The sequence below is a fragment of the Astyanax mexicanus genome, chromosome 22 (genome assembly GCF_023375975.1).
Source record: "Astyanax mexicanus isolate ESR-SI-001 chromosome 22, AstMex3_surface, whole genome shotgun sequence".
Classification (NCBI taxonomy): Eukaryota; Metazoa; Chordata; class Actinopteri; order Characiformes; family Acestrorhamphidae; genus Astyanax; species Astyanax mexicanus.
In genome coordinates this window covers 1,243,358-1,263,217 of record NC_064429.1, presented here as the reverse complement: position 1 = coordinate 1,263,217, position 19,860 = coordinate 1,243,358, and the positions used below count along the sequence as shown (strand labels likewise).

The following is a 19,860-nucleotide window of genomic DNA, read 5'->3' as shown; positions in this document are numbered from 1 at the left end:
GGCATAGCCGTATTACTGATTTTGTATTTTTGCACTTGGGCTATAAGCTCAATATTAAATATTTCGTTTGCTTAGAAATTATTTTATATTTTTAAACCATTTTAAATTATATTAGATAAGAGGAAATTCGTTCAGACATCATTTTTGTAGGCCAGGCTTTTGTAACCGATTTAGCCCCTACTGTTGCCACATTACCCCTTACGTTTTATTATATAAATCAGTTTCGAAGAGCCTGCATTTTTTTTTATCATGTATAATAGAGGTCTGCGCGAGACTGATTTTTAAACCCACTCTTCCACGCTCCCGCGTTTCTGTCTCGTTACCGCGCCGCAAAAAAATTGCTTCTTTTAATCCCGCGCCCGCCCGCCACATACACATTTCTGCCGCTCCCGCCCCACGTTCCTAATATAAATTAAATAAACTACATTTAATGCTTCAAATTTACTTATATATTTATTAAAACAGCAGCGCTGAATAGTGCGGTCCCGTTCCTTACCCCAGTCCAAACACCATCGGTGTGTGCGTGTGTGTGTCGGTCCATCCTGCGCGTTGAGAGTTTTCTTTAGGTTTTTTTTTTTTTTACAATTATTACAGTTTTCTTAACTATTTATTAATTTGCTCCCGCATCGTCTGGATTAAACTCCCGCTCCAGCCAATAACAGTTCAGTTCTGTCCCGCGCGCAAGATATTCTGACGGGACCCGCGAAAACAGAAGTGGTTAGAGTGAGGTGGAACTCTGGAAAGGAGAAAAAAAAACGAATATCCGAATACCAAAATTAAAAACCGAATACCTACTCAACGAACGAATATCCGAATACCCGAATATTCGGGTCCAGCCCTACCCAGAACATACTAATCTAACCAGCACAGCACCATCCATCTGTTATCAAACCCCAGAGCATACTAATCTAACCAGCACAGCACCATCCATCTGTTATCAAACCCCAGAACCTACTAATCTAACCAGCACAGCACCATCCATCTGTTATCAAACCCCAGAACCTACTAATCTAACCAGCACAGCGCCATCCATCTGTTATCAAACCCCAGCACCTACAAATCTAACCAGCAGAGCACTATCCATCTGTTATCAAACCCCAGAACCTACTAATCTAACCAGCACAGCACCATCCATCTGTTATCAAACCCCAGCACCTACTAATCTAACCAGCACAGCACCATCCATCTGTTATCAAACCCCAGAACCTACTAATCTAACCAGCACAGCACCATCCATCTGTTATCAAACCCCAGAACATACTAATCTAACCAGCACAGCACCATCCATCTGTTATCAAACCCCAGAACCTACTAATCTAACCAGCAGAGCACTATCAATCTGTTATCAAACCCCAGAACCTACTAATCTAACCAGCACAGCACCATCCATCTGTTATCAAACCCCAGAACCTACTAATCTAACCAGCACAGCACCATCCATCTGTTATCAAACACCAGAACCTACAAATCTAACCAGCAGAGCACTATCCATCTGTTATCAAACCCCAGAACCTACTAATCTAACCAGCACAGCTCCATCCATCTGTTATCAAACCCCAGCACCTACAAATCTAACCAGCAGAGCACTATCCATCTGTTATCAAACCCCAGAACCTACTAATCTAACCAGCAGAGCACTATCCATCTGTTATCAAACCCCAGAACCTACAAATCTAACCAGCACAGCACCATCCATCTGTTATCAAACCCCAGAACCTACTAATCTAACCAGCACAGCACCATCCATCTGTTATCAAACCCCAGAACCTACTAATCTAACCAGCAGAGCACTATCCATCTGTTATCAAACCCCAGAACCTACTAATCTAACCAGCACAGCACCATCCATCTGTTATCAAACCCCAGATCCTACTAATCTAACCAGCAGAGCACTATCCATCTGTTATCAAACCCCAGAACCTACTAATCTAACCAGCACAGCACCATCCATCTGTTATCAAACCCCAGAACCTACTAATCTAACCAGCAGAGCACTATCCATCTGTTATCAAACCCCAGAACCTACTAATCTAACCAGCACAGCACCATCCATCTGTTATCAAACCCCAGCACCTACACATCTAACCAGCACAGCACCATCCATCTGTTATCAAACCCCAGAACATACTAATCTAACCAGCACAGCACCATCCATCTGTTATCAAACCCCAGAACCTACTAATCTAACCAGCAGAGCACTATCAATCTGTTATCAAACCCCAGAACCTACTAATCTAACCAGCACAGCACCATCCATCTGTTATCAAACCCCAGAACCTACAAATCTAACCAGCACAGCACCATCCATCTGTTATCAAACCCCAGAACCTACTAATCTAACCAGCACAGCACCATCCATCTGTTATCAAACCCCAGAACCTACTAATCTAACCAGCAGAGCACTATCCATCTGTTATCAAACCCCAGAACCTACTAATCTAACCAGCACAGCACCATCCATCTGTTATCAAACCCCAGAACCTACTAATCTAACCAGCACAGCACCATCCATCTGTTATCAAACCCCAGAACCTACTAATCTAACCAGCAGAGCACTATCCATCTGTTATCAAACCCCAGAACCTACTAATCTAACCAGCACAGCACCATCCATCTGTTATCAAACCCCAGATCCTACTAATCTAACCAGCACAGCACCATCCATCTGTTATCAAACCCCAGAACCTACAAATCTAACCAGCACAGCACCATCCATCTGTTATCAAACCCCAGAACCTACTAATCTAACCAGCACAGCACCATCCATCTGTTATCAAACCCCAGAACCTACTAATCTAACCAGCAGAGCACTATCCATCTGTTATCAAACCCCAGAACCTACTAATCTAACCAGCACAGCACCATCCATCTGTTATCAAACCCCAGAACCTACTAATCTAACCAGCACAGCACCATCCATCTGTTATCAAACCCCAGAACCTACTAATCTAACCAGCAGAGCACTATCCATCTGTTATCAAACCCCAGAACCTACTAATCTAACCAGCACAGCACCATCCATCTGTTATCAAACCCCAGATCCTACTAATCTAACCAGCACAGCACCATCCATCTGTTATCAAACCCCAGAACCTACTAATCTAACCAGCACAGCACCATCCATCTGTTATCAAACCCCAGAACCTACTAATCTAACCAGCACAGCGCCATCCATCTGTTATCAAACCCCAGAACCTACTAATCTAACCAGCACAGCACCATCCATCTGTTATTAAACCCCAGAACCTACTAATCTAACCAGCAGAGCACCATCCATCTGTTATCAAACCCCAGAACCTACTAATCTAACCAGCAGAGCACCATCCATCTGTTATCAAACCCCAGAACCTACTAATCTAACCAGCACAGCACCATCCATCTGTTATCAAACCCCAGCACCTACTAATCTAACCAGCACAGCACCATCCATCTGTTATCAAACCCCAGCACCTACAAATCTAACCAGCAGAGCACTATCCATCTGTTATCAAACCCCAGCACCTACTAATCTAACCAGCACAGCACCATCCATCTGTTATCAAACCCCAGCACCTACTAATCTAACCAGCACAGCACCATCCATCTGTTATCAAACCCCAGAACCTACTAATCTAACCAGCACAGCACCATCCATCTGTTATCAAACCCCAGAACATACTAATCTAACCAGCACAGCACCATCCATCTGTTATCAAACCCCAGAACCTACTAATCTAACCAGCAGAGCACTATCAATCTGTTATCAAACCCCAGAACCTACTAATCTAACCAGCACAGCACCATCCATCTGTTATCAAACCCCAGAACCTACTAATCTAACCAGCACAGCACCATCCATCTGTTATCAAACACCAGAACCTACAAATCTAACCAGCAGAGCACTATCCATCTGTTATCAAACCCCAGAACCTACTAATCTAACCAGCACAGCTCCATCCATCTGTTATCAAACCCCAGCACCTACAAATCTAACCAGCAGAGCACTATCCATCTGTTATCAAACCCCAGAACCTACTAATCTAACCAGCAGAGCACTATCCATCTGTTATCAAACCCCAGAACCTACAAATCTAACCAGCACAGCACCATCCATCTGTTATCAAACCCCAGAACCTACTAATCTAACCAGCACAGCACCATCCATCTGTTATCAAACCCCAGAACCTACTAATCTAACCAGCAGAGCACTATCCATCTGTTATCAAACCCCAGAACCTACTAATCTAACCAGCACAGCACCATCCATCTGTTATCAAACCCCAGACCCTACTAATCTAACCAGCAGAGCACTATCCATCTGTTATCAAACCCCAGAACCTACTAATCTAACCAGCACAGCACCATCCATCTGTTATCAAACCCCAGAACCTACTAATCTAACCAGCAGAGCACTATCCATCTGTTATCAAACCCCAGAACCTACTAATCTAACCAGCACAGCACCATCCATCTGTTATCAAACCCCAGCACCTACAAATCTAACCAGCACAGCACCATCCATCTGTTATCAAACCCCAGAACATACTAATCTAACCAGCACAGCACCATCCATCTGTTATCAAACCCCAGAACCTACTAATCTAACCAGCAGAGCACTATCAATCTGTTATCAAACCCCAGAACCTACTAATCTAACCAGCACAGCACCATCCATCTGTTATCAAACCCCAGAACCTACAAATCTAACCAGCACAGCACCATCCATCTGTTATCAAACCCCAGAACCTACTAATCTAACCAGCACAGCACCATCCATCTGTTATCAAACCCCAGAACCTACTAATCTAACCAGCAGAGCACTATCCATCTGTTATCAAACCCCAGAACCTACTAATCTAACCAGCACAGCACCATCCATCTGTTATCAAACCCCAGAACCTACTAATCTAACCAGCACAGCACCATCCATCTGTTATCAAACCCCAGAACCTACTAATCTAACCAGCAGAGCACTATCCATCTGTTATCAAACCCCAGAACCTACTAATCTAACCAGCACAGCACCATCCATCTGTTATCAAACCCCAGATCCTACTAATCTAACCAGCACAGCACCATCCATCTGTTATCAAACCCCAGAACCTACTAATCTAACCAGCACAGCACCATCCATCTGTTATCAAACCCCAGAACCTACTAATCTAACCAGCACAGCGCCATCCATCTGTTATCAAACCCCAGAACCTACTAATCTAACCAGCACAGCACCATCCATCTGTTATTAAACCCCACAACCTACTAATCTAACCAGCAGAGCACCATCCATCTGTTATCAAACCCCAGAACCTACAAATCTAACCAGCAGAGCACCATCCATCTGTTATCAAACCCCAGAACCTACAAATCTAACCAGCAGAGCACCATCCATCTGTTATCAAACCCCACAACCTACTAATCTAACCAGCAGAGCACCATCCATCTGTTATCAAACCCCAGAACCTACAAATCTAACCAGCAGAGCACCATCCATCTGTTATCAAACCCCAGAACCTACTAATCTAACCAGCAGAGCACCATCCATCTGTTATCAAACCCCAGAACCTACTAATCTAACCAGCACAGCACCATCCATCTGTTATCAAACCCCAGCACCTACTAATCTAACCAGCACAGCACCATCCATCTGTTATCAAACCCCAGAACCTACAAATCTAACCAGCACAGCTCCATCCATCTGTTATCAAACCCCAGCACCTACTAATCTAACCAGCACAGCACCATCCACCTGTTATCAAACACCAGATCCTACTAATCTAACCAGCACAGCACCATCCATCTGTTATCACATCAGCCATTAATTTAGATGGTAAAACAGTTAACTGTTACCAGTACATAATATCCCTAATCTGCCATTTTGGACAACATAAATAATAATAAATAATAATAAAAGCCGAAAAGCAGATAACCTAAAAGAAAAGCTGTATACAAAAATCAAAGACTGAATTGACTAAAATAATAAAGAACATCCTTGTAAGATTCCTTATTTCTGCCACTCACTCTAAGTGCTGGCACTGGTCACTTAAACCCTTATATTTCTATGGGTAAAACAGCACACCTGTAAAAGCAAAACTAAAAGCAGAAATCCCACAGAAACACTTGTTTAATATTTCGGACGGCACATCTCCCATCTCTTGTGGACATCAGGCTGCTAAATTTGGCTTATCAAGTCAGCCAGGCTGGGAGTAACAGTCTTATCAGTTTAAACACAGCTTATCAAGCCAGTGTTCCAATTGTAGGGGAAAATGACAAACCGTGAAGAAGAACAGAGCCAGCCAGGTCTGTGCAGATAAAGAGTTCAAATAAGAAATATTCTCTTTCTGTTCTGTTCTTTCTTCTCCATTTTTCAGTTTTCACTGTGTGCTTTAATTCCTTTCACACTTGTTGACCAATTCAGAGCACTTATAAATGTAGGGCAGTCTAGGCTAGTATCAGGCTGAAAGCAGCATTATGTTTTATAAAGATTCAGATTTTACTAACAGACAATATCAGCTAATAAAATGTAATATAGTGGAAAAAAATGAAACAGATTATATAAATGATATTCTGTGATTTATAAAGTTGGCAGTACTGATGTGATGTTTTGCCTAACAAAAAAGTCCTGCTCATGAAGTTGCAATTTTCAGCATAACGCTCTCTCTTTACCAATGCTGTATTTTTTTTTTTTTTACAAATGAGCCTATTAATTGCTAATCAAAATGTACATGATAATGAGCTCATGCATACTGATAACTAATACTTCACTTGTTCATGTGTCAAAAAGGACTAACAAATTCTACATAAACAAAAAACACATTCTAATAAAAGAAGATGTACTGTTTGATAAAACACAGCCACAGATAAACTATGATATTCTATGATAACTATGATAGTGTACTCATATAACTATGAGTACACAAACAATATCAGTAAATTATAGTAAGAGTTCATTTTTCCAGTGTACCTAAACTGTTTGTGTTAAGCTTCTGGAATACGTACCTTAATTTGCTGATGATTTTGATTGTGGCTGGTTTATGCTATTCTAAGTTAGTGTTACATTTCATGATTTTGATTGATTTCTAAAATCATTCATTAAAATCAGTTTAATGTGAAATCTTATTCACACCAAAGTCAGGTTGGTGGAAGTTGGCACTTGTAATATGTGTTATAATAACTAATCAAAATAGGTCAAAATTAAATTTAAATACATATTGGTTAATCTGATGTTATTGATATTGCACATGATTTCAGAACAGTGAGACACCAGTACAAGTCCAGTCCTGAAATTTCCTCACTACTAAATATTCCACAGTCAACAGTGATATTATAACACAGTGGAAGAAGGAACAACAGCGACTCTGTGCTCCTTCAGTGTAAAATAACAGAGTCAAGAGCATAGTGCTGTGGAGCATAGTGCACAGAGTTCACCAACTTTCTGCAGAGTCACTACATCAATACACACCTTCAAACTTCATGTGGCTTCAGGTTATCTCATGAACAGTAGAGTGTAGACAGCTTCATTGAATTGCATTTCCATGGCTGAACAGCTCCATCGAAGCCTTACGTTACCAAACACAATGCAAGTCAATCGAATACTGCTGGCAATATAGTGTATCTGCATCTTACCACAAAGCTTACACATTAAAATATCCTGCTGGGTTTTTTGTGTGACAGTTGCATTTACATATCACTAATGATGTAGTTTCATTACTGGTAAAAGTACAAATGATAAAAGAGGTATGGCCCTATTTTAGCAATACAGCATGAAAAAACACTGGGTGTAAGATTGCAATAAGCATTGTGACGCGCCTTGCGCAGGGTGTAAGATAGGGCCCTTAATCCTTGTTTATAAATATGCAAACATTATTTATTCATATTACTTTTGTGCTTAAAAATGTAGCAGCAAACACAGCATTTCAGCTCATGTATGAACATATAAGTGTTACAGGCGAAATATATCAATCAACAGCCAATCAGCCACCCTTTTTTCAACCCTGTCACTTACTGTTAATGGTTTACTGCCAATACTGAAATAATGATTGGCCATTTATTAAGCAATTATGTTTTATTATTGGAAAACAGATTAAATACACATGGCAGCAGTTCGGTAAAATGTGGATTTTATTTTTAGACAGGACTGTTATGTGCCCTTACATGAACATGCTGTTGGAGACTGAGAAAGTAAAGGTAGGGCAGCTTTATCGCCAGACTAACTCAATTGAGATGGGTTCATGTTTGGGTTAAGAATGACAAAAATCAGTGTGAATAAATATAAGCATAAACTATAGGTCCTATTTTAGTGATCTATAGGCGGTGTGTGAATTGCACACAATGCAGCCTGTCACTGTGTCTTTGGTATCATTAGGATGCATTTCGAGCCTTGTTCTGCTCAAAATGAACAAAAGGCATGTTTTTTATTCTTTTAAATAATCATGGAGGTGTTTTGAGTGTAACTCAACTGCACTTCTCAATAGAAGAAACTGATCTGTTCATTCACACTGTGAAGGTTTGTAAGGAGGTCATTTTATTTAGTATTCTTTGTATTGTTGATGTAATTTGGGTTAGTGCTTCTGGGCATCCTTGTATGTGTGTAACAAGAAGGTGTGTTGAGATAGCAATGAAGGTCTGAATGTTGACTGTTGTCAGGGTTAAAAGGGTGTACCTATGTTTTCCCCACCAAGACAGCAACAAGACCAACACACCTCACTTCCAGACCACCACACACAACAGCATCCGCTGCGTTTAAAATGACGCAGGCAAAGGCGTGACAATAGACTGTTCTCAGGGTGTAAGATAGCACTGAGCATCACTAGGCACATTCCACAGGGTGTAAGACAGGGTCCTATTTCCTTAAATTGGTAGAATAGAATTTAATGACAATTAAATTGGTTGTTATAAAAAAGCCATTTCTGGGATAAAACCTCTACAAAATAATTGTCCTTTGTCACTGTCTATCTATGTCTGTGTCCTCTTGTAAGGCAGCTGTCTTCACATTTGTTTTACATTACTGAAAATCACTTCACTCCTCTAACACATAATATCTTCACATTTGGTTCTGCAGCCCTGGCCGAGCCAGGAGCAGCTGTCCACACAGATAAGGGGGAAGCAAATGACCCTTCACAATCCCAACTCCAAGCCTGTCATCTACATAGGACTAAATTTAGCTTGCATTATTTGGTGCAAATGTGTGGGAGCCACACATGCGTGCACTCTTTAGGTGGTCAGTACATATCACCAGCATGAAAAAGCACAACAATCCGTGTATAATTTACACACACAGCAGTTCATCAGTACCTAAAGATTCATCTCTTCAGAAGTACAACATACACATCAATACTGCTAAATAAAATATCAGTCAAATCTACTGTAAAGGCCTGTCTGATTCTAGTATCCCTGTGCATGATAGTCATCCTAGTATAAAGTAACTATAGGACAACTAACAAACGTAAGAGCTTCAGTCCTTACATCTATAAAACTGAGCAGCTTATGGTCTAACAGAGTGAATGGACTCTTGATATTTCTGTTTAGTCTGAATCAAAATAACAGGTCTGACAAGTAGCACAAACCATGATCAAAAATGACCAAAACTTGCTTCGAACAACAGGGATGGTCTCAGTCCAGATCAACTGAACTATGGTCTGCTTTATTGTCTCTGTTTTTTGTCACTTTTTGTTTGTATTCATATTTTTTTGGACCAATTGCATGAAATTGAGGCAGGTTATATTGTCCAATTAAACAACAGAAGAAGGCAAAGAACCTTTTCGTGCAGGTGTGTCACACAGCAGTATGCATCTACTGTAACTGTACTTTAACCTAAATTTATAAACAGAAACAAAGTTAAACTCATTCTGCTGTGTGATGTCTGTGTACTGGAAGAAATTAGATACTGGCTGGAAGGCAGAATTCAGCATAACACCTAAACAGGCCCCTGACCAAATTAAAAACATACTGCCATCCAACACACACCCTTCTACAAACCAATTAATGTCAAACATATGGAAACCCAGCCCATGAAGGTGATGCAACGTCTTTATTATGTTTATTAAACTGCAATGTAAAAGCAAAACTAGACAGACTAAAAGCATACAAGCTACCAAACACATTATTCTTGGTGGAAACACTGAGCCTCCAGTGCTCAGACCATCATTCAAAAGTATGTCTCCCATGCTAGGTAACTCTGTAAGGTAGGAACAAAAGCTGTTTTACAGTATTTTAAACAGTGACTAAGATTTAAAAATCTTCAGGAGCCTGAGAACCTACACCTAAAAATATAGCCTAAAATATATTCTCCTTTTGAGCACACTCTTAATACCTGAAGCGCAGCATTTTCAGACATGCCTGACGCTCGTCACCATTGCATCTTTTGGTTGTGCAGAAGAGATAAGCCGATATTGGTGTTGAGTGGTTTGACGCAGTGACGCATCTTTGTTGCTCTGCAAGTTTTCACATCCACACACAACAATGCACTCAAAGCTCACTCTGCTAGGTTAGATATTTCAGCTAAATTATTCCATATCAGTAATCCACTGTCGCCTCGTTTCTGTCTCTTAAATGATGACTCAACTTTTCACTTTTCCCTGACTCTGCAAAAGAGGATACTACAGGGATTTACTACAGGGATTACCTCACAATGCTCACCTATGAAATTCTAATTTTTGAATATCTAGCTTTCAAAACATCAGTTTGTCTGGCATAATTACTGGTCAGCTTAACAAAGCAGAACCAACAATTATTGTTTACTATCAGAAGGCCTGAGCGATAAGCTAAAAATATTACATTATTATATTTAAAAACAATCCATGTAATTTCACACATTTCTTTAGCAGACAAAAATGAGCACTAGCTCAATAAAGTATCTATGTATTTCTATCTATCTGTTAGCAATGTGACTTACCAGCTTTAATCCTGCTAAAAACAGCTGTTATCCCGAAAATATGGACAGTCACTTTTACCTGAATACTTCCACATTTGAGTTTTTGCCAACTCTAACTTCATTCTCTGCTTAAAACACCTTTTCACAACTTCATATTAACATTTTGCACCTTTAAAGAACCTCAGAACACTCAATAAATATGCTAAACTTTGGTGTTATGTGAATCATTCAGCATGGTTTAAATATTCTAAGGTATGGGTGTGACTGACTGTTATGCTCTGTTTTAATTCTATGTAAATTAAGTTAATATTATTGGGCCTTGTGGTTGTTTTGGAAACTGCAATCATTTTCCCTTTTTTATAAGCTTTGATGTTATTGGTTTAAAAGAGGTGATTCTGGAGTAAGTTTTTTGCTGTGGTCTTTTGAGCAGTTTAAGGGGGAAATGTTTGTGTTTTATTGTATATGAACATTGCATTACATTACAATACATTTCAAATTTAGAATCCTTGGGGGTTTAAAAACTGTTATTAAAATACTTTCCTATAAAACAAAAAAATCTATTCAAATCAAAATTATTACACTCTCTGTAAAGAATGGTTACGTCATTAGTAGCCTTTGAGAACTGACAATATTCATGGAATGGTCAGAAAAGCATATTGTGTACCACAATAACAAAATCTATTACAATAATATAATAAAATACAACATTTCCATGCCCAGCTCTACCTGCAGACATATCTAACAATGTTTGTAACCGTCACATGTAAAACACAATAAAATTGTGATCACAAACAAAGCACAATCTGCTCCAAAAACCTTCTTTACTACATACATATAAAACACAAATTAAACAAATATCCAGTTATTCCTTGTTTCTTTCTCAACTCAAAACCTCTTCCTGGTCTCAGTTGCTGTCTCTGTATTCTTCTTCCCCAGGTTCACAGCTTTACTGATGGTATGTGCTGTTCTGTGTCTATCTGCCAGGCCTCTGCTCTGGCTGTCTGCAGCATTATGTCGCCTCACTCATGATGGCTACTGTCAGCCACACAGTTGGGTGCATCTATTAACTGCACATCTTACTCCAGAGCACAGAGAGCAGAGGACTAAGGGGAACAAATGACCAGGCCGGGGAGAGAGACAAAAATAAACACAGACTAGACCATGAAACACAGCGGCAACTCGTATCTCTGCTCAGAGTGATGTAAACCCTACTGTATATAAAGGTATGCATTAAGTTCAGGCTGTAGTGATGTGGTTATTATAAATTGAGCTGTTACTACAACTATCACTTATCAGAACTGACACAGCTTAATCTAGTCACAGACCAGAATTCTGAATGATACAACCCCTGGCAAAAAGTATGGAATCACCAGTCTTGGATGAGCACTCCTTCAGACATTTCATTCTGTAAAACAAGTTCTGATCAAAAACATGATACAATAATAAGGTCATTCCAAAGTGCAACTTGTTGGCTTTCAGGAACACTCAAAGAAATGAAGAAAAAACATTGTGGAAGTCAGTGAATGTTACTTTTATTGACCAACCACAGGGGAAAAAATATGGAATCACTCAATTCTGAGGAAAAAAGTATGGAATCATGAAAAACAGATAAACAAAAGATGATTCAAAATACATCACTAGTATTTAGTTGCACCACCTTTGGCTTTTATAACGGCTTTCAGTCTCTGAGGCATGGACTTGATGAGTGACAAACAGTATTCTGCATCAATTTGGTGCCAACTCTCTTTGATAGCAGTTGCCAGATCAGCTTTGCAGGTCGGAGCCTTCTTGTGGACCATTTTTTTCAATTTCCACCACAGGTTTTCAATTGGGTTGAGATCTGGACTATTTGCAGGCCATGACATCGACTGAATGTGTCTTTCTCCAAGGAATGCCTTCACTGTTTTTGCCCTATGGCACAATGCATTGTCATCTTGGAAAATTATTTCATTATCTCCAAACATCTGTTCAATTGAAGGGATGAGAAAACTGTCCAAAATGTCAATGTAAACTTGTGCATTGATAGAAGAATTAACCACAGTCATCTCCCCAGTGCCTTTGCCTGACATGCAGCCCCATATCATCAAGGACTGTGGAAATTTGGTTGTTTTCTTCAGGCAGGCCTCTTCATAAATCTCACTGGAACGGCACCAAACAAAAGTTCCAGCATCCTGGTCCTTGTCCTTGGTCCTTGTCCAATGCAGATTCTTGACTCATCACTGAAGATAACTTTCATCCAGTCATCCACAGTCCATGATTGCCTCTCCTTAGCCCACTGCAGTCTTGTTCTTTTATGTTTAGGTGTCAATGATGGTTTTCTTTTAGCTTTCCTGTATTGAAATCCCATTTCCTTTAGGCGATTTCTTACGGTTCGGTCACATACATTGGCTCCAGCTTCTTCCCATTTATGCTTCATCTGTTTAGTTGTACTTTTTCGGTTTTCAAGACAAATGGCCTTAAGTTGCTTGTCTTGACGCTTTGATGTCTTTCTCGGTCTACCAGTACGCTTGGCTTTAACAACCATTCCATGCTGTTTGTATTTGGTCCATATCTTGGATACAGCTGACTGTGAACAGCCCACATCTTTAGCAACCATGCGTGAAGAGTTACCTTCTTCAAGAAGTTTCACAATCCTCTCTTTTGTTTCAAGAGACATTTCTCTTGTTGGAGCCATGGTTCTTGCCACTCTAATTCGTCCAGCAGCCCTCCAAGGTGTCATGACTGCAGGTGTTTTTAACTGCAGACTAACGAGCAGATCTAATCTGAGGCAGGTGTCCATTTAGGGAAAGGAAATTGACTGGGTGTGTCCTTATTTTCTACCTTCAATTTGAGTGACTCCATACTTTTTTCCTCAGAATTGAGTGATTCCATATTTTTTTCCCTGTGGTTGGTCAATAAAAGTAACATTCACTGACTTCCACAATGTTTTTTCTTCATTTCTTTGAGTGTTCCTGAAAGCCAACAAGTTGCACTTTGGAATGACCTTATTATTGTATCATGTTTTTGATCAGAGTTTGTTTTACAGAATGAAATGTCTGAAGGAGTGCTCATCCAAGACTGGTGATTCCATACTTTTTGCCAGGGGTTGTATCAGTGGCAGATTTGGCCTCTGGCCATTTGAGTCATTGACCTTATTCAAAACACTCACTGTTCATCCACACCTCACAATCAACTCATTCAGTAATGCGTTTCCAATATTTCATTTCTTATATTTCTTAGAAGAATGTAAAAAAGAAAAGAATAGACTTTGACATTCAAACTGACAAATTCAGCTTGATTGACTTCTAATGAAATCTTATCGACCCTCGCTCACAGGGCTGCAAAGCTAATGAGAACTATTTCTGCTTATCATTACGTCTTCAACCATGCACTGCTTATTTGCTTCAGCAGAGACGCTGAGTTTACAAAGCCAGAAAATGAGATAAATCTAAGCTAAATCAGATCAGTGTGGATAGTGTAGATATTTTCACAGTTTCCTGACACAGCTGAGAATTCACATTCTTGTTAAGTTATAACATAAACAATGGAATATTCTGCAGTAGCCGAGTCAATAAGCAGATCTGAACCTCACAAACCAGCAATGTCATGGCTGCTACAAGGAAGCAACAACTGAAGACACTACAGTAAAGGCCTGGCAAAGCTTTAAGGAGCATAAGAGGAAAACCAGTGTTTGTTGATGTTCTTGGGTTACAGATTTTAGGCAGTCATTGCCTGCAAAGGATTCTCAATTAAATATAAAAAATGAACATTTTATTATTGGAAAAGTTAATTTGTCCAATTACTTTTAAGCCCCTGAAATGACGAGATTTTGTGGTCTATTGTTTCTAAATGTTTTAGTGGATATTTTGGTTTAACCCCTTAAATAAAAACTAAAAGTCTACAGTTAAATTACATCTCAGTTTTTTTCATTTCAAATCCAGTATGGTGCTATGCAGAGCCCACATCCTAAAGATAAAGTACATAAAGTACAGAAAGCCATAGTCCAAATATTTATTGACCTAACTGTAAAGGGGAAAACACAGCGTATCCAACAAGAACTCGGGCCCTAATCCGTTCCAACTACGGATTTTGGCCTGAATGTTTTTATAAATAATACAGACCCACCATTCATCTAGGTACAATGTGCTGTTAATTAAGGTTTACAAGCATTGGAAAAAAATCACCTTTATTTTAAGTGAACTTTATTTTCATGAGACATTCTAAACATATTCATTTTTTTACAGCATTTCTTTCTCAAATGTTTTATTACATGTTACTTTGAGTTTAACATCTTATAACCCAGTCTGACTGACCTACCTGACCTGATTCAGCTTCACTCTCTTTTAAAACGCTTGAGAAAAATCATTCACAAATAAGCTTGCATGAGCTTAGTTCTGTCCAGTGCTGGTTTAGAACCACAGAAAGAAGTACAGTTCTCCAGCTGCTAGAGCAGAACATTACCACAATAGTTTTGTTTCTCACCAGGTGTAATTCAAGAATAAGAACAGGGTGGGAGTGGGTGCTACACACATTTACAATACTGCTCAATAAGACAATAAGAGCTAAAGAGCTAAGAGTTAAGCTAAAATTACTTTTCTGTACTTTTAAAATGTACAGAATGGCTGGAGTCGAGGTAGGACTATCCTATAAAGACTTCTTCTCAGACACCTGTTGTTCACACATTTGAAATAGTCTAATGAGGCTCTGTGATGCAGGCCACATGCAAAACTTGTGTGCATCTTCTTTTTTTCACTTTGCATCAGAGTTGTAATTTCCTGCCATTACGACAATTTTTGGTGGTTTAGTTTTTCTTTATCCCCCTCATTTTGAAGGTGCAGAGTAAATTGTGGGTAAGTAAGGGCAGCGAGGGATACTTTAGTTGCGTCTTTTAAATCACTTCAAATCACTTGCCCGCATTCCTAGACTGTTTACGAAGGATCCTTAAATTTATTTACAACAGCCAGTGACAAAGCAGCTGAGAAATGCAGCCCACCTAGCATGCTCTACACTTTGGGACACAGCTACAGTAATGTTGCCCTGTTTAAGGAGGAATGGAGAGTCAACGTGTCAAATACAATTTTGTTCACCACAAATAAGCACTCACTGTCTGAAGTAGTTTTCTTTTTTTATGAACAGAGGATGTCACAGGAGAGTAGCACAATGTGTTCGTAGAAATGTCAGTATTAAAAATGCTAGGATCACTTTTAGTACTGATCAACTGGATTAGATCAAGACATCCCTAACAAGAACATCATAGGGAACAGAATGTGCTGATTTAACATGCTGATCTATATTACTATTTGACTTTGGCAGCAGATCAGAAAACCTAAAACTTGATTCATAAAGTTGATTTACTGTACAACAGTAAAAAAAAGACCACATAAATTAGATTAAATTAGCATTTGCAGATCTACTGTGATAAGTGATATAAATAAAAGCCAAATTCAGTTAAAAAGAAAGTGTAGCAAGTTTTCTAAAATATTATTGGCCAAAGACAGTGCACTACCGGATGTCCAGTGAGAATTTTAAAAAGCATTCACCAAAACATAATACAAACTGGCATGTGATTTTGTTTTGAAGGCTTTTTGAGCATTAGCTAGACAGCTGTCTTGCAGCATACAGAGAGTAAGACTCAAGCTCTCAGAACATGCCACACATACATATGAACACTGCGCTCTGATAAAGTGGCTTACCACACACACACACACACACACACACACACACATGCTTAAATCCTACAAGATGACCTTCAGGAGTTTTCCTTGTCCCTGTTTTTAGAGTATGACTAGGCCTCGTTGAATTCTTTTGTCACATGCAGACACAGGCTGTCTGGCATGTCTTTTTACAGGATTGCAAAGGTAGACATTAGACTGTAGGAACTGTCTACAATACACTGGCCTCTGGCTGCACCTGAGGAATCGAGAAAGCACTTATGTAAATGCATAATTGTCTCACTCAAGTTGGCTACTGCACAGAGAGCCCTCTTATCAAACATAGTAGCAGCACACAGCAAGTGTGATCAGTCCAGCTACACCACAATATGCAACATTCACCCCCAGACAACACTTAATCCAAAATAATACAACAGTGCCCAGCCCAAATGCATCAGCCCCTCAGGTACAATGGTGTACACTCACGCATATATTTTAATAATTAAATAATAACTAATTCCCTCACGCCCAATTTTACTAATTCCATCTTTAATTCTACAAGGGATGAATTCCACATGATGTTGGAACATTGCTTTGAGATTCTGGTTAATGCTGACATGACTGCATCACACAGTTTCTGCAGATTATTTAAGAGGACTATCACACTGAAACTCTCTTTCTAGAACATCCCCAAATTCTGTTTTTCTGCTGTTCTATTAGGTTTATTTTCTGTGACTGGGAAGAACACTGTAGTCTTTCCAGTGAAAACAGTTTGCTTTTTTTGTTTAGTGTTATTATCATGCTGGAAGAAGATATTAAAAGATGGGTAAATTTTGTTCATGATATAGATTGTGGCTTTCAAGCAATGAATGATTGTCATTAAGAAGCCAAAAGTGCCAAAAACATTCTTTACACTGATATACATTACACCACCACAATGGATTTATGCTGTTTGCCCTTAATTCTTACCCTATTGTCAGTGTGCCTCAGCAGAAATGAAGATTTTTCAACCCTGCTGCAATTTTTCCAGTTCTGTGTGTGCATACTGCAGCCTCAGCTTTCTGTTCTCGACTGACACTGGAATTCGTTATAGTCTGCTGTTGCAGCTTTTTTTCTCAGTGTATGAAATATTGTGATATATCTAAGACGCTTTTCTGCCCAATACAATTGTACAGTTAAGTGATTATCTCAGTTACTATAAGCTTACTGCTTATAATTATAATTAAAGTAGCACTTTTCACTTTTAAAAATAAAGCGAATAGTAGAATATTGGTCCATATAATATTCACTTATCAAATATCTTGCTCCAAGCAATGAAATTTCAGTTTGCTTTGATGTTTGTTCTGTTATTGTACAGTAAAGACCAATGAGGGCCATTTTATATGATGTTACTGTTTAATTTAATAAGCAGGTTTTTTATTCAATTACAAATTAGTATATAAACATACCCCACTAATACACCTGTTACATCGTTTTAAATTAACATTCCTAAAAGGCTGGGTTTAAAACGTGTTTGATTATTTGATATTATTTAATGGGAGACTATGGTAATAGTATTCTTGACTATATTGCTAGCAAATTTCCTTAGTTATTTTCTTAGTTGTTAATGACATTCCAGATGGATTGAAGGTCCTGCAAAAAAAAAATAATTTTGCAACATTCAATAATCACTTCAAATGTATCATTACTTCACTGTGGGAATTATGGAACTATTTGATTTTAGAAGATACTTAGATCAGATTCATACCAATGAAGGTTACCCCTTTGCCAAAAAAAAATACCTTAGCTGTGTACACTTTCTAAACTGTCTCTTCTTGAAAAACGTTGACATTTATATGATTAAATTTGGGTTTAATTAAGGTTATTGTAGTGATGCATTTTAGTAGGCTTTCAGGTGTGCACTTTTCTCATTGATTAAAAAATTATTCTATATTTTGATCTATATTTTGTCATAATACCCATGTTAGTTTTGTGCACCAACGGTTTTTTATGATTATTTAAATATGAGTATATGAGCTACTATGTGAACTGTGAAATGAATGTGCCTAGCTTAGTACTTATTTTTGGTCTGTATATATTTGTTTTAGAGCTGGGCAATATAACGATACTTGTGATGCATTGTGATGAATACAATATGTTTTTCTAAGCATATTGAGGATATCATCTTTAAGAAAAATGACCGAACTGTATAAATCCTGTGTAACTGCATGATGAGCAGCAAGAACTGATGTAATTTAGTGTTCTTGTACATGAGAGAGGATTTGAATAGCAGATTTTTGTCTGTGTATCGTGAAAATGTCTTTAAATATCATGATATAGTATTTTATCATATCACTCAGCTCTGTCGCTGTGTGATTAAGTAAAGCACATGCACGGGATTTTATACTATTTATATCTATATCGAAAGTACACTGTATGCATTACCATATATATTGTGATATAAATGTTATTATATCGTCCAGTCCTGGTGTGTGTGATGTGCTTGTCGAGCTTCAATATGACATTAAATCCTGAATCTGAAGGTGAGGAAAGCTGTAATGGCAGGTCTGACTGAGTCCAGTGTATCCAGTGTTAGGAGAGCACTGGGCTGTAGGCGGCTGTATCGCCCGGTAAACGGTAATTAAGTGAGGCATTCTGCTGAACCTGGTTCTTACCGATTTCCGCGGTGTGAAGGCGGAGAAGGATCCTCGTATCTGGAAATCCGCGGAATTTTACAGCGCTGTTCCTCTTCAGCAGCCTGGAGTGGAGGAGCAGTGAAGATCCTACAGGAGAGAAGACCCCATCCTCTGCTCTTCAGCTCCTCCACTGCTGTATCTCTCTCTCTCTCCCCGCGCTGGACCGGACTCAGGACCGTCTCTGTCCTTCAGCAGCAGCAGCAGCAGCAGCAGCAGTACCGCGGCTCCTCCGCAGCGCTTCTTCCTCCGCGATGTCAACACTGAGCTCCAGCCCCCGGCCTCCGTCACCGCCGCGCTCAGCGCAGACTCGCTGCTGCTGGGTCACGTGCTCATCTACAAATCCCCCCCCCCCCCCCCCCATCAAACAGCGCGCTCCACACAGCAGCTCCTAACATCTACCCACAGCCCGCTCACCTTCAACCGAGCAATCATCACTCAGCTCTATTCTCTGATATAATATATAGAATAATTCTATAGCTGATCAGCCTCGCTGCGCCGCGCTGCACCCAGCAGAACCAGAACCCCAACACCCCGCTGAAAACCCAGCTCAAGACTGTTTTTTAGTGGTGTCTGCTTTCAGAGTGTCCAAGCTCGTCTTTGATCATAAAATTGGTTGCATTTGAATTTTTGGTTTTGCTGGTCAACCAGTTTGGTGATGCTTGGTGATGATTTTGATCATGCTGGTCGACTGTCTTAGTCATTCTGC

At 39.4% G+C, this 19,860-nt stretch overlaps 1 protein-coding gene across 2 annotated transcripts in view; it reads right to left on the bottom strand.

The window, feature by feature from the left end:
* The window catches only part of inpp5jb (inositol polyphosphate-5-phosphatase Jb), a 49,768-nt gene extending 30,323 nt beyond the window's left edge, over nucleotides 1–19,445 (bottom strand). For both annotated transcript variants that reach the window (XM_049470475.1, XM_049470474.1), the window contains exon 1: nucleotides 19,134–19,445. The gene's annotated coding sequence lies outside the window, so the exon portion shown is untranslated. The remainder of the gene's footprint in view (nucleotides 1–19,133) is intronic.
* Between the last annotated feature and the right edge of the window lie 415 nt (nucleotides 19,446–19,860).